The following is a 13,266-nucleotide window of genomic DNA, read 5'->3' on the forward strand; positions in this document are numbered from 1 at the left end:
TGGTGGAACCACCCCCTTTCCGCTTCTGGGGGACCCCGGCCACGCCCATGGTTTTCCTGCCTGCCTGCCAACCTGATCCGAGTTTACCAAGTTTGAGCCTCGACTTCAGTTCTCGTTCCCATTTGGATACGGATTCTTGTTCTTGCGGCATTCCTGCCAAGTGAAAGTCGCTGGAATCAAGGCTATATTCAATTCTCAAGGCTTAAGTCGCAGGTTGAGATACTAAGTAATGTGCAATTAAAACAGCTTCCTGCAACTTATGTTAACCATGTACTACTACCTCTTGCAAACAAGGTTTCAAGCTATGGAAGTCGTTAAACTTTAACTTTTGTTTAAATTAGAACATCATGCCAAAGAAAATTTGGTTGAAGAGTATTTGAAAAATTCAATTGATTGTAGTTATAATGCTTAGGGATTAAATTCAATAATTAATTGTATACAAAGAAAACCAAAAACACAAATTGATTCACTGTTTTCGTGAGAAAAGTCACGCAATAATCCTTATGCGATAATCCCCATTCCCATACGCTTTTTCGTCAAATCCCATTTAAAGTAAATTTCATTACTGCCGTAAAAATGTGGGAACGTTTGCTTCTAATTACCCGTCGTAAAGCCAACTGAAATTGGAGACCCAAATGGATTTATTAGCCGTCGCAAAGGATGTGGAAAAGGGCGAAGGCAGGGGAAAGGTAAAAGAAAAGGTCAAAGGATCCGATCTTCAAGAGAAGCCACCAAAGAGTTCCGAAAATAAATACAAGGAAAGAAACATAAACCATATGGTGGGAATATTCCCACTCGCAATCGGCTTTTAAGTACAGGTGCCTTTAAAATAATTCCATTGGGGAGGGTTTTCAGAAGTTGTAAAATATTCCCCCAATGTGTTTGTAACATCATACAGATCTGGATTTTCATGGGTTCACACTTTTAAAGAATTGAAATTAATAAAACACAAAGATTTTGAGTGGCAAACTATTTAAGACACCGAAATGGGAGCTAATCTTTTGAGTGTATTTTTTCCGAGTGTATCTCTGTGCATGTCAAGACATTTCCTGCATTTCCTTGATCGTCATGGGAAACTAAGCACAAGAAACCCATTACAAGAAGAACCATCCCTAACAACAAGTGTTTGCGCCTCGCGCATAATTAAATAGGAAACTTTTGTGTTATCTGGAACTTAATCGCAACCGTTTTTTGTCGTGCTTAGATATATATCTCGCTTTATCAGATAGAAGCCAACTTTAGATAAACCTTAAATTCTTATTGTTTTAACTAGTACACAATGGTCTCGAAACTGTGGCAATGCCAAGTTCTTCACTATTTTTTGGCACTTGAACAACACACAAAAAAATACGAATTTTCCGTTTTTTTTTTCTGTTGGTTTTCATTAAATTATTTTGCACTTTTATTCGAACCGTTAAAACAATTGCGTTAAATAATTGTGGTACCGACGACGGCGGCCAGCGACGGCAACGTCCGACGACGACGCATTTCTGAAGCGAAGTGAAGTACGGACGACGGTCCCGGTCGCAAAAACAAACAAGAGAGAACGCTGTGGTCGAGTGCCTCGACTACCTGTTACCTGTTACTCAGGCAAATCATTCGTATAGGCGCGATAACTTTTGTAATTTCGCCTCGATACAGACAGCAAGGCTAAGGCGCCCAGAAGGTAGTGGGTGTAAAAGTGGGCGCGGCTACTTTTTAAAAACGCCAATTGGTCCCTATTCATAGGATCATTGACAAGGAATATATATTTCCTAATGAAGGCGCAAGTGCTTCCCTCGACCTGTTACATACTTTTCAACAAACACGGCATACCCTCTTAATCTACGAACAACAGGTACGACACACACCAGCCGCAAACGCCGGAGAGAAAGAGAGACAGAGCGGGCGACCGCAGGTGAGTGAGCGAGCCGGTGAGAGTAGGCTACACTAGGAGAAATAAAGCTAAAAAAAATTAAAAACTCGATTTAATTTCTGAATTTGTTGTAGTGATAATTCTTGTAATAATGATGGATTTATTAGGGGATAAAATTAAAAAATGTTAGTGCATATACAAAAATAACAAACATAAATTGTTATATTTTTTTATGGTGTATTTGGAGAGCATGTACATTGTTTCTCTCTCTCTTCCACCTGCTTCTGGCCAGTGCAGTCGGCGTCAGTGGCTCTCAAACTGCTGGCAAATGACCACCGGGCAAAGATAGCAACAATAAACACAGCAGAAGAACTTTGTCAAGCGGAACACAAATGCGCAAAAACAACAAAAAAAATAGCAAAGTGGCAGAAAAGGGGATGCAGCCAGCACAACAACAATAAAATTAGAAGCAGCAACAAGTGCCAAGAATGAAGATTTCACGAACTGATGATACTTCTCTTTTTATTGTTTATGAAGATTTGCCTACTAAAGTCCTTTTTAGGATCCTATGAATAATGTTTGTTTCGAATGTTTTAAAATATTGTTAAAAATTTCATGTGAAACTACGTTTAAGAGAAGAGTCTATAGTTATCGGGCGGCTTGATAAACGAATCCTAAATGAAATGCAGTAAATTAAATGAGATCACCCATGTGATTCCATAACCCATATACCTCAACGCCTTCCTGGGCGGCGCTGAATGCAAATTTATGTGGAATGAGCAGGATGAGTATGGGGTAAAACAAAAAGGCAGGGAAACGCAGAATTGACGCCAGGACGTCGTTGGCATTGTTGTTCGATGTTCTTGTTGTTGTTGTTGTTGTTGTTGTTGTTGTTGTTGTTGTTGTTGTTGTGGTTGTTGTTGTTGTTGTTGTTGTTGTTGTTGCTAGCTGGGAAGTAAACTAGACACAAAATGCCAAGAACGATTGACGACGATGTCGGCGACGCCTGATAATGACGATGGTCGGATGGTAATCATCATCATTAGCAGTTTCCTTTTTCCACTTATTCTGGGACCAAAACATCACCAACCGAACAACAATGGACCCCGGCCTTCGAGTGCATTTGCAATTGTTAGTTTGTTGGGCATTTTTTCCGTTTTCAGCTGAAATTCTCTCGCTATGAAACCAAACGAACTGGAAAGCTTCCTTTTTCCACCGACAACAAGTAAAAAAGCGGAGGAAAACCTAGCCACCATTCGCATAATTAATAAGAGAAACGAAACAGCAAAAAAAATTCAAAACTAGATATGTACAATAATATGTTGGTAAATTTATTTTAGTACAGTCTTTGGTCGGTTATTCAATTTTTATTCAGCAGGCATCAAAAGATCTTACAGGTTTTTGCTGTAAATTTGATTTCAATTATTATTACTTCAAAAAATGTCAGAAAAATGTCAAGGGAGTAAATCTAGTACTAACTTCCGAGTTATCACTGTACTCTATTCGTTGCTACTATTAGCACTATTATTATTATTTGACCGCTTAAAAAAGAGAAAGAGTGAGTGGTCACTTTTCTGTGTTCGGGTGTGAGCTGGAGCTCATCAAGTTCTGATTGCATTTAATTAATTCACTTGCACAGGTTTTTCTTCGCCGGCAAACCACTCAATCACTTAATCAGGTGAGTCATCAATCAAAGCACCAGTTTTCTTTCTTCGACAATTAGATCTTCATCTCTCACTGGCTCTTTCCTTCATTCATTAACAAATTCCCATTGTCTGACCAGTGAGTGTAAAACTTAAAGCGACCAAAACTTCCGTTCGACTTTAAAAAGAAAAAATAAACAAAAAAGAAAAAGCTTTGTCATCAGCCAAAATGCGAGCACACAATAACTAATGAGCAATAAGTCGAAGGGGCGGTGGAAAAATGTTTAACGAGCTACACAGAAAACATTTAAAAGCGACACATAGATTCGAAATAATGAAATCTAAACTCTACAAAGAACATCTGCAAATTTAAGGAACAAGCAAACACAGTTTTTCGCAAGAAAAACCTATATTTCTAGTTGAACCTAATCCCATCAACCATATTTATTTGTAATCAATATAACACTTCTTATGTTTTTTTTTCTGTGTATAGAAAAGTGTGTGGTTTCGTTATTGAAAACCTTCTCAGCTGTTTTGGAGCAGCTGGTCTCGTTTTTCTTTTTTTCACAGTTTCGCGTGTTTAAGACAAAGTTGCTCGACTGGTCCATTGTCTCAGCATCGGGCTCTTAATACTCGAGTGTGTGTTAAAACAATAGATATAAACGCACACAGATGCAGCCGAAAAAATATATAAATATGTAAGGTTCGTTCACCATTTCACCCAATTTTCGATGGGTTTTCGTGTGTTTTGATTTGTTTTCCGTTCCGTTTCGATTCTTTCGGTTTAACTTTGTTGTGCTGATAGAATTTTTTTGTGAACAATATGTTTAGGGAAATGCGTGATAGGTTGTTTTTGTTGTGCTTCGCTAAGCCCAAGGTCACAATCTCTCTTTTCCTATTTACTTTGAAACGAATTTAGTTTTAATTTAAAGATCAGCAACTAGTTCGCTGGCGCTACCTACTGTTCAAGTTTTTAAATGTGGCGTCCTCTGTTTGTAACGATCATTCAATAGCTTTAAAACTGTATTCCAAAGGGGACAAATAAAAAAATATTAAAACTTTCTATTGTGACAATATAATAAAAATTCTTGAATAGTCACTCTTAAATACCGATTTTAGTTAAATTAATAAAAAATTAACTTTAAATCATCCAAAAATCTTGAACATTTTTACAGCGCCATCTATGCACCTAATAGTTGAACCACTTGTAACAAGTCACCGCCAAGACCATATGGCGTATTGGTGATCTGTGTAAAATAGTGAGTAAAATGTAAAAAACTATATTTGTAATTCACCGCCTGAATTAAAGATTTAATTTCATTATATTTATATGAATTATTAAAACTTTGTTAAGCTACACTTATCGAATAAAAAGCCCATTATTCGTATGATATAAACAATGATATATTTCGCTATTCCTTTTCATGATGTCCAGAACATCAGTACTGATTCTTTTGTCTTCGGTAATTTGTTGTTTGTTTTGTTGTTTGCTCTATCCCCGTCCCCAGGCATAAATAATTTATTAGTTTTTCGAATTTGTTTGGTTTCCCCGCTGTCCTATTTACCCCAATAGTGTTTGTTGTCTCCCCCTTGTGTTTTTAGGTACTTTGTTGGTTTTTTGTTATTTTTTGGGGTTGCTGAGCTTGCAACATGCATCGATTGGTCGGGGCTGATAAGATATGGGAGGGAGCTTTGACTTTGGATGAAAGACCACGCTCCAGCAGGCCCTCCCTAGGCCGGTGTATATGGACTGGAATCTCTGCATTCTGGAACTGCAGCTACAACTCACGACTCACTGCACCCATGGCATGTGTCAGTTCGGTGCCTGCATTTCATTTGTCAGTGGAAATAAATGCTCGTTCAAGTGGGTCATCTATGCGGCATACCTGTTCGTAACCCACCCGATTTCGTTTCAATTAACTAGCAGTTATCTCACCTGCAAGTAGATAAAAATGAAAAAGAAAATTAGTTTTAGATTACACACTTTTTTCGGTCATTTTTGGGGTAGGCACCAAACTAGAACAGCGATAATAAATTATATTGATTCGTGTTTATAGCTGGGTTACATGTTTCCCTTTCAATAACGACTTCAATCTAATGTTATATTACTAATATTTATATACATTAAATGATTAAAATTATATATGTAGTCTAAAAATAAACCATCAAAATGTCTTGTTTTCATGAAGCAAAACTAAACCAAGCCATTTATAAAGTGGCCATCAAATGAGATTGAAAAACTTCTGTTTTAAGCGCTTGTGTGACTTTTATGTTAAAGGCGAATTAGTCATGGCTCCCTTCCCATTTTTTCCCCTCCCACGTGTACAGTGTGCAACCGTTAAGGCAAACAGAAAGATCTCAATAAGATAAAGCCGAATGTCAGATCAACAATGTGTAGCATTGGGTATATGGCTGTATCGGTAGTTTACTTTTTATTTTTGTCTACAATTTCCCCCTGTTTTCCTAGCCTGTTGCGTCGGCCACGTCTCATTTCAATTGACACTCTCTGAATCTTTTGAACCATTTGTGCGGCTTCCTCTCTCTCCCTTTTCCCGCCGCTCCAGCCCTCCACCCACTGATCCACTGTCTCCACCCATCGCCCATAGCCCACTGCTCCGCAACCACCCACCCACCGCTAAGTGGATTTACTGTCGCTGCGTGCGCTTTATTAGCCACCGTGCACCAGTTGGCCGACGGATGACGATGTCTCGTGCTTGCGTTACATTTTCATGCAACAAGCAACAACAACAACAACAAGAGCATACGGGAAAATGAAAACAACTGGAGGGAAATGGAGACCGCGAAGGGGCGAGAAAAATGTTTTTCTAATGTCAAAGACACGATCAATTACAAGCGGCTTACAGTCGGCGGCTCGTGACTAGCTGCTGTTGTTGTTGCGGTTGTGTGGTTACTGTGTTACAGTGAAACCACCCAATGCAACGAAAAGAGAGCTTCATTTAGGGAATTCTTAAATTTGATTGAATAATTAAAATAATATTATCTGGGAAGTATATATAAAAGAAAGGAACGAAACAAGTATACACTTTTGCATCAATGTGGTATAATTCTCGAATTAACGAAGCTCCACTGTACGTGGCCGTTGTTTTCGTGTGTCGGGGGTGGAGTATCCATATAGATGGGATTCCGGGGGAGCGGGTCGGAGCGAAATCTTTCGGGGAGCCGCACTCAAGTCGCACTTTGATTTGACATGCAGCGAGCGAGGGAAACGTGAGAGGAATCTACTTCTCGGGCAGGGGAAGGCGGTCGGAATTGGAATGGGTAGGACCAAATCTAAACCGAACCCGAGAACCGAGAACGGAGAACCGAGAACGGAGCCAAACCCCGGACATTTTTGAGCGAATGCCTGACGTTTATTTATGCATCTGCTCGCTGCTCTGCATTTTAAAATGTACGCCAGGCAGAAGATCCTGGATTGCTGGGGATACGCAGTGTGAGAAACTATTTAACTAATGGGGATTGGGTTGCCGTGTTCGTGGGGAATGCGCCATTCTAATTCTTGGAAATGCGACAGAAATTGAGCAATAGACAAGAATCGTAAACTGAATACCAAATAGTTTGGTTCTTAATTAATTTTACTGATTATTTATAAAATAGTTTGGTTCTTAATTAATTTTACTGATTCTTTTTATACACTTTTCTTTCAATAATGATTATTTTATTGCAATCTTCCATAGAACAACGCTACCTGATAGTAATTGCTCTCTAACTAATCCTATTAGCAACATTATCTAGTGATTCATCATTATTTTTCCTATTTAGAGCACTTATCTTGTGTTTTGCTCTACGTTTTTTTAGCCAAGTCATTTAGCGCCATCGAAACAAATCAAAGTAAAACAAAAACTGACCCAGAGAGACAAGGAACAAAAAAATGTCTAGAGAATACAAGGCGCTCCCAATTGTAAATGTCTAAGCGGCTTGGTTTGGGTCACTTCTTCCTCTTTGGTTAAAAAGAAAAAGGTAAAACTAAAACTAAAACAAGACAGCAATAAACCAATCGGATATTGCGCAAGCTCAAATTGTTGTTTTCGTTTTGGCCTAAGTCTGTTTTGTATCTTTTTTTGGTTTATTTTAATGTGTGTGAATTTCCGCAATGCCATCAACATGTTTGAAGGGGCGATGAAAGTGGGAGGGGAAGCCCGGGGGTCAGAGTTCATTACAAAAGCTCGTTCAATCGCGGTTATGCAAAAGCAAAAGCCAAGACTGAAAGAGATAGCCAATTCGAGTGAAAGTGAGACAGCAACAGGTGATGAAGAAGAAAAAGCCAAGACAACGACAACGACAACGACACAAACTGAAAACGACGGAAACGCATTTATTTCAAGGCAAACCAGCTGGAGATAAAACTCGGAGATGTAGCTGCAACTTCACTCAATCAATCAATCAATCATCCAATCAATCAAGTGAATAAGGTAAAGTAATCCTCTCAACTGGATCCCCTCCCTTCCCAAACCACAAAGGAAAAACCGAACAACAAGCGGTGAGAAAAGCGATCATCTTTGTACAGTAAAACTTAGAACTTTGGAAACCACTTCGACGTTGTCGTAACGTCATATTTGTCTAATAAATATATTTATTCAACAAAACCACATTTGTTGTATGGGTGTTCTTTTTAAGTAATCTCCTAAAAGCCTATTATCCAAGGATTAACACACAAACGATTCATTTAAATTTGGGAGTGCTTACTGTGTTTGGTAACTGGATGCCGCTTTGGGGATTGTCTTCCGACTGTTCTTATTATCTTCATTCTTCTCCTGGCCGAATAAAAGCAACAGCCGTGATTGAGAGGAGAAATGCAAGATGAAGAAAGGCTTCTTGTTATTCTCATTCTCCTCATCGCTGGGGTATCCAAAAACAATATAATTTATTGTTTGCGGAATTGAAAAAAGAGACGACACACCACACACGCATAAAGAAAAAAAAAGTAAGCCGAGATTTTACATTTATGTGTGTCGCATGACACAGAACGAGACGCACAGTGGATATACAACGATAGTTTAACCAATTTAACTAATTTGATTATTACGGATAATTTATTGTTATTCTTTCTGTATGCTTAGAATAGAAGTTTGATTATTATATATGTATATCACACATTTTAGAAGATAAATTACATTTTGTTGGCCCCACAGAGCCCACTGTACCGCCGTAGAAAGCGATAAATGAAAGCTTCCTTTTCTGTCAGAAAACAAACTCAAGACAAGAAAACCAACAAACAAAAGGATCGCAATTTCATGCTAAATGCCACTTAAATACGTACTTCAAATAGAACGACAACAAAGCCCCTTTCTATTGTACCCCTCACCATATAAATAAGGTATATGGTATATGAAGATATTCTGCGCCACACCCTCTCTATAAGTCTGCCTTTGAGAGACCTGCATTGTAATGGATGAGAGAACTCCGTCTCAGGTCAAACGATTCCCAATTCCTGGAATTTCTTCGAATGACAGGCGACACAACATTAAAACGGAATTAGAAGCGCAATTTATGGGCTTGGTTCCTGCGCTGAGGGATCGTAAACATAAAAATGTCATTTTATTTGCGGGCCTAAACATTTTTGCTGGAATTTTAGCTTCGTAAAACTGTTATAGGAATTTGATTAAAAAAACCCTGAACCAAGACAACCCTGTCCAAAAGTTCACATTATTTCATAAGCTCGTTTATGCAGGCAACAAAAATAAACACAAGTTTCAACACAAATAACAATTATCATAAAGAAACACAGTCAAAAATGTGAAGTCCACAAAAAAAATGCACAAAGGGAACAACAAAGCGATGACAAATCTTTTTTATGCTCTTTTTTGGGTTAAAAAAAAAACCTTTCTATATAGAAATTAATTTTACTTTTTCTGGTATTTTTTATTGTTCATGGAAGTGAAATTAAATGCCCGAAAATGCTTAGAAACAATGCGGGGTGCGGAGGAAGGTGTTTGTCTCCGTATTCCCCAAAAATAAATGGAAAGTGTTTTGGTGACTCTCGGCAATAAATAATACGCAATGGAAAGCAAGAAAATTGTTAAAAACAACGTTTTTTTTGTTAGCTAATTGGAAGTTGCAATACAAAGGTCTTTGTAAACTTTGTTAGCTTTAAAAAAAACCAAGTTAACAACAAATGTATGTTAATATTGCACAACACATTTAAATTGTAAAAGCGCAAAGTCAAGAAGAATTTTTATGTTCCCCTGTTTACTTGCTGTCCGATTTAAATTCAAGGCGTGCAAAATAGTTGTGCTTTTGCCTTTTGTTGTTGCTAAGCAATTTCAAGGCCAGGCCAAAGTTGTTGTTACCTTTGCTGTGGGTGCATTAAACACACACCCATATGCCTACAAACATCTATATATATATATATTTATATATATGCGATAGCCTGCTCAATTGGAACGATCTTTTTCTCTTCGTCCGCCATTTGCCGCCAGCGACGAGTTTGTCGCCTCAGTCTTTCGAATTGCGCGAACGCAAAATGAGAGAGCAAGCCCGCGGCGGGCATGCAAAAGAGCGGCGGAGTTCTCTTTCTCTCTCTCTCTCTCTCTGGGTAAGAGCATCGCCCCCGCTCAGTGTACAGTGAAACCCCTACAACCTAAAACATAGTTACAAGCTTAAAAAATTATCTTAAATATTTCAACCTACAAAATGGTCGTTACAAAAGTGTCTGAAAATATTTGTTTTTGTATCATTAATGTTTATTGAACTTATGGAAAATCGAACTTAGTGATTATCGCCTGTCTTTAATTAATTAAACAAGCAATGGAGGCAAGTGCGCAATTTGGCCTGGGCGTGCCTTAATTGCGGGGGGCTTTAGAGGGGCTTTAACCATCGGCTCTGCCTTTTGCGGTTTGGCTCACCTTCCTTCCTATTTTTCATTCAAGCATTTGCACGTGCAGCGCCTACGAAAAGCGGTCACAAAATACAAACCCAAAACCAAAACCAAAACCAAAGGAAGGTAAAGCCAAGACTATCTTTACAGTCTTTTGCGATGGCCTTTATCATCGCGGCATTCTTTCGCACTACTTCTTACTTATTTCTCTCTTTTGCTCCCCTTTGGATGAATCATTTGTAAAAATTTCACGTCGCTGTTTTTTAGAGGAAACACCTGGATAAATACAAATAGAGAGAAAAAAAAAACGCGATAGCTAGTTTATATTTAGGGGGAAATATACCTTTGTGACTCAGTCAAATGCTCATTTCGGGTCTGCCGTCTGGGCTGACACACATGTTTAAAGACATTTAAAAAACATTTATTAATTAGAGGCGAACAAAAGCTGTTCGAAATTAATGGCTCCGTTTATTTGGTTTCTGGAAGTATCGGCTTTCATTGCCCGCCAAACTGACCTAGCCCAAAAACAGCGCAATCCAAGCTTTTCGCCGCTTTTTTTTTTTTGAAACCAATAACCGTTGGCTGCCAATTCACTCGACATTCCAGCCAGCCAACCGTTTTTATATTTGTGTTGTGTTTTTTTTTTTTTTTTTTTTTGCATTTTGCATCATCGAGAAGAAAAATGCGGTTTTTGTCGATTTCTACTGCTTGGTTATTTTTGCCTTTATCACCGAAACGTGAGCGACGTTCTGCTTTGAGTCTTACGTTTTTGGTTATTACACAAATTGAAAATAAAAACGTTAAGAAAACAAACACAGGAGCTGGCAATACGAAGATGACCATGCACTTCGAAAGGAGTATTATGAAATTTAAAATATATTTTTAACGAGTCATAAATTGGTTATGATTTCTTTATGTCGCCAAGGTGGGATTGATTTGAAAATAAATTTATTCTCACAAGGCACCTTCAGACTTAAATTAAAAACAAGATAATTATGCTGAAAATAGGGTGTCTGTATTTTATATATTTTTTGGGGCCTGAGAACCAAGATGCCATCTTATCCAAGAGCATTGAGGAATCGAGAATTGCAACAGAGGTTGTCTGAGTTTGCGGAATGAAATCAAATGGAGTGGAAGAACCCGGGGAACGAAGTGCACAAGTTGACCAACCAAACAACCGTTTTCGAGCGAGTATGAGTGGGTACTTTATGGCTGATGAATGGTGACGCCGCGACTGCCGATGACTGGCGATGGGTACGAATATGGTTACGGGTTTGGGTTTTGGATTGGGTATGGCTATGGGTAGCTGTTCCAAGCCAACCCTTTTGGCAAACACTCGCAAAAATAAAAATAAATATAAAGATATATATATGCTACATTCCGATACGTGCCTATATCAGGCATGTGCGATCGACATCGGTTGAACGCTTTTGGGGGTACGGATTATGGTAGACAACAGGCTATACCTACACCACAAAAATAATTTATTACAAACTTTAACAAAAAAACGTTAAAGATAAGCAAGAAGTTTTGTCAACTTTGATTGCAGGGGAAGAACTTTTTTTTTTAGAAAAAACAAATACCATACGTAAACATTTTTGTAGTTTTACCAGATTCTTGTGATATGGTTTTACGTTTTTTTTTTTTTTTTAAATAATTTTTATCAGTGTTTGAGAGACCGTGTTTATTTCGCGCTTACTCATTACCCGAAAACGTCACGTTGCTGCACAGAAAATGCTTTTGTGCAACGAAAAAACACAATATAGACCGGGAAGAGGGCGGCAGTGGGCGGAAGGCACCACGCCCACTGGAGCTCCACTGACCAGCAGATCGGTGCATTGTTAAGCGATGTCCGTTTATTTGTTTTCGTTTAGTTGCCACTTTTTTAGATGACAAAACAAAACCAAACTAGTTTGTACAATGCTCAATAAAAAATGAAATAAATAAACAAAAAAACGTAAATGTGTCGTGTTTTTTGGACCGGATTTAATTAAAAAGCACGGAACAGGAACTACTTAATCATAATATGGAATGGGAAGAAGTTTTTAGATGGAGGAAATAAGTAAAAGTAATTTCTAAATAGTCGTAAGAAAATTAAGTGAGGGTGACTTTAGAATGGAAACAATTCACTGCAGTTTAAAACAAATTTAAATTGGCTTTTTACTATTTCCTTTCTACTACAACATTTTAATCGCCCAACTCCGGATTGAACTTGAACTATTTGGCAACTATTATGCACTTGACCCCAGGGTTCCCCTTCAATGGAGCTTGTCGACACACACGCACTGCCACCTCCCGATTTGTATCTTTTTTTTATGAATTTTTTTTCGATTTTGAGCCACCTTGGTGACCTAGCCAAGCATGAATATGACGTCGAGTGGTGCTCCCCACCTTGAACTCTCATTACTTCTCATTAATTCGAATGATATAATAATAATAAATAAGCTAAAGTCAGAGTGGGGTTGGTGGATGGGTTAGGGGTCGCTCTTTGTTTTTGGTGGGTGGTTCGGTAGGTGTGTTTCCAAGTTTCCGCTGTCATAAGCTTGTCCAATAACTGTATTAACCAATTAATTTGCCCTGGGTCTGTTGGTTTTGTTATCGCTGCAATTCAAACAGCAGCAGCTGCTTCTCCCTTTTTTCCCCCTCTGCCATTAATGAGTATTAACCCCCGATCCTGAAAAATGCATCCCAAACTGTGTATAAAAACGGAAGCGCGTCAAACCAAACCCATCTGGAGCAAATGAACCACCGCCAAGGAGTCAACCACCAGGAAAAATAATGCCAAGGGGTGGGGGCAACGCAAAGGGGCGTGGCCGTAGGAAGGGGGCGGTGGGTGCACACACACGTGCGTGACCAAAAATAGATACTCAATTAGTGTGGCAATAAAATGTTTTGTAATTCTACACGATAACGCAAATGCACTTTAGGTTGGA

At 38.6% G+C, this 13,266-nt stretch overlaps 1 protein-coding gene across 5 annotated transcripts in view; it reads right to left on the reverse strand.

Annotated features, from left to right (window-relative positions):
- LOC108097962 (partitioning defective 3 homolog) overlaps nucleotides 1-13,266 on the reverse strand; it is a 35,362-nt gene that overhangs the window by 15,538 nt on the left and 6,558 nt on the right. Inside the window, exon 1 of one of the 5 annotated variants that reach the window (XM_017200574.2) lies at nucleotides 1,413-1,552. The exons of 2 other annotated variants lie outside the window; for them this stretch is intronic. The gene's annotated coding sequence lies outside the window, so the exon portion shown is untranslated. Of the gene's footprint in view, nucleotides 1-1,248; nucleotides 1,553-13,266 lie in introns of those variants that run through there. 2 more of the 5 variants (XM_017200573.2, XM_017200576.2) reach the window with 2 other exon arrangements.

Source organism: Drosophila ficusphila, unplaced genomic scaffold (genome assembly GCF_018152265.1).
Source record: "Drosophila ficusphila isolate 14025-0441.05 unplaced genomic scaffold, ASM1815226v1 contig_197, whole genome shotgun sequence".
NCBI lineage: Eukaryota > Metazoa > Arthropoda > Insecta > Diptera > Drosophilidae > Drosophila > Drosophila ficusphila.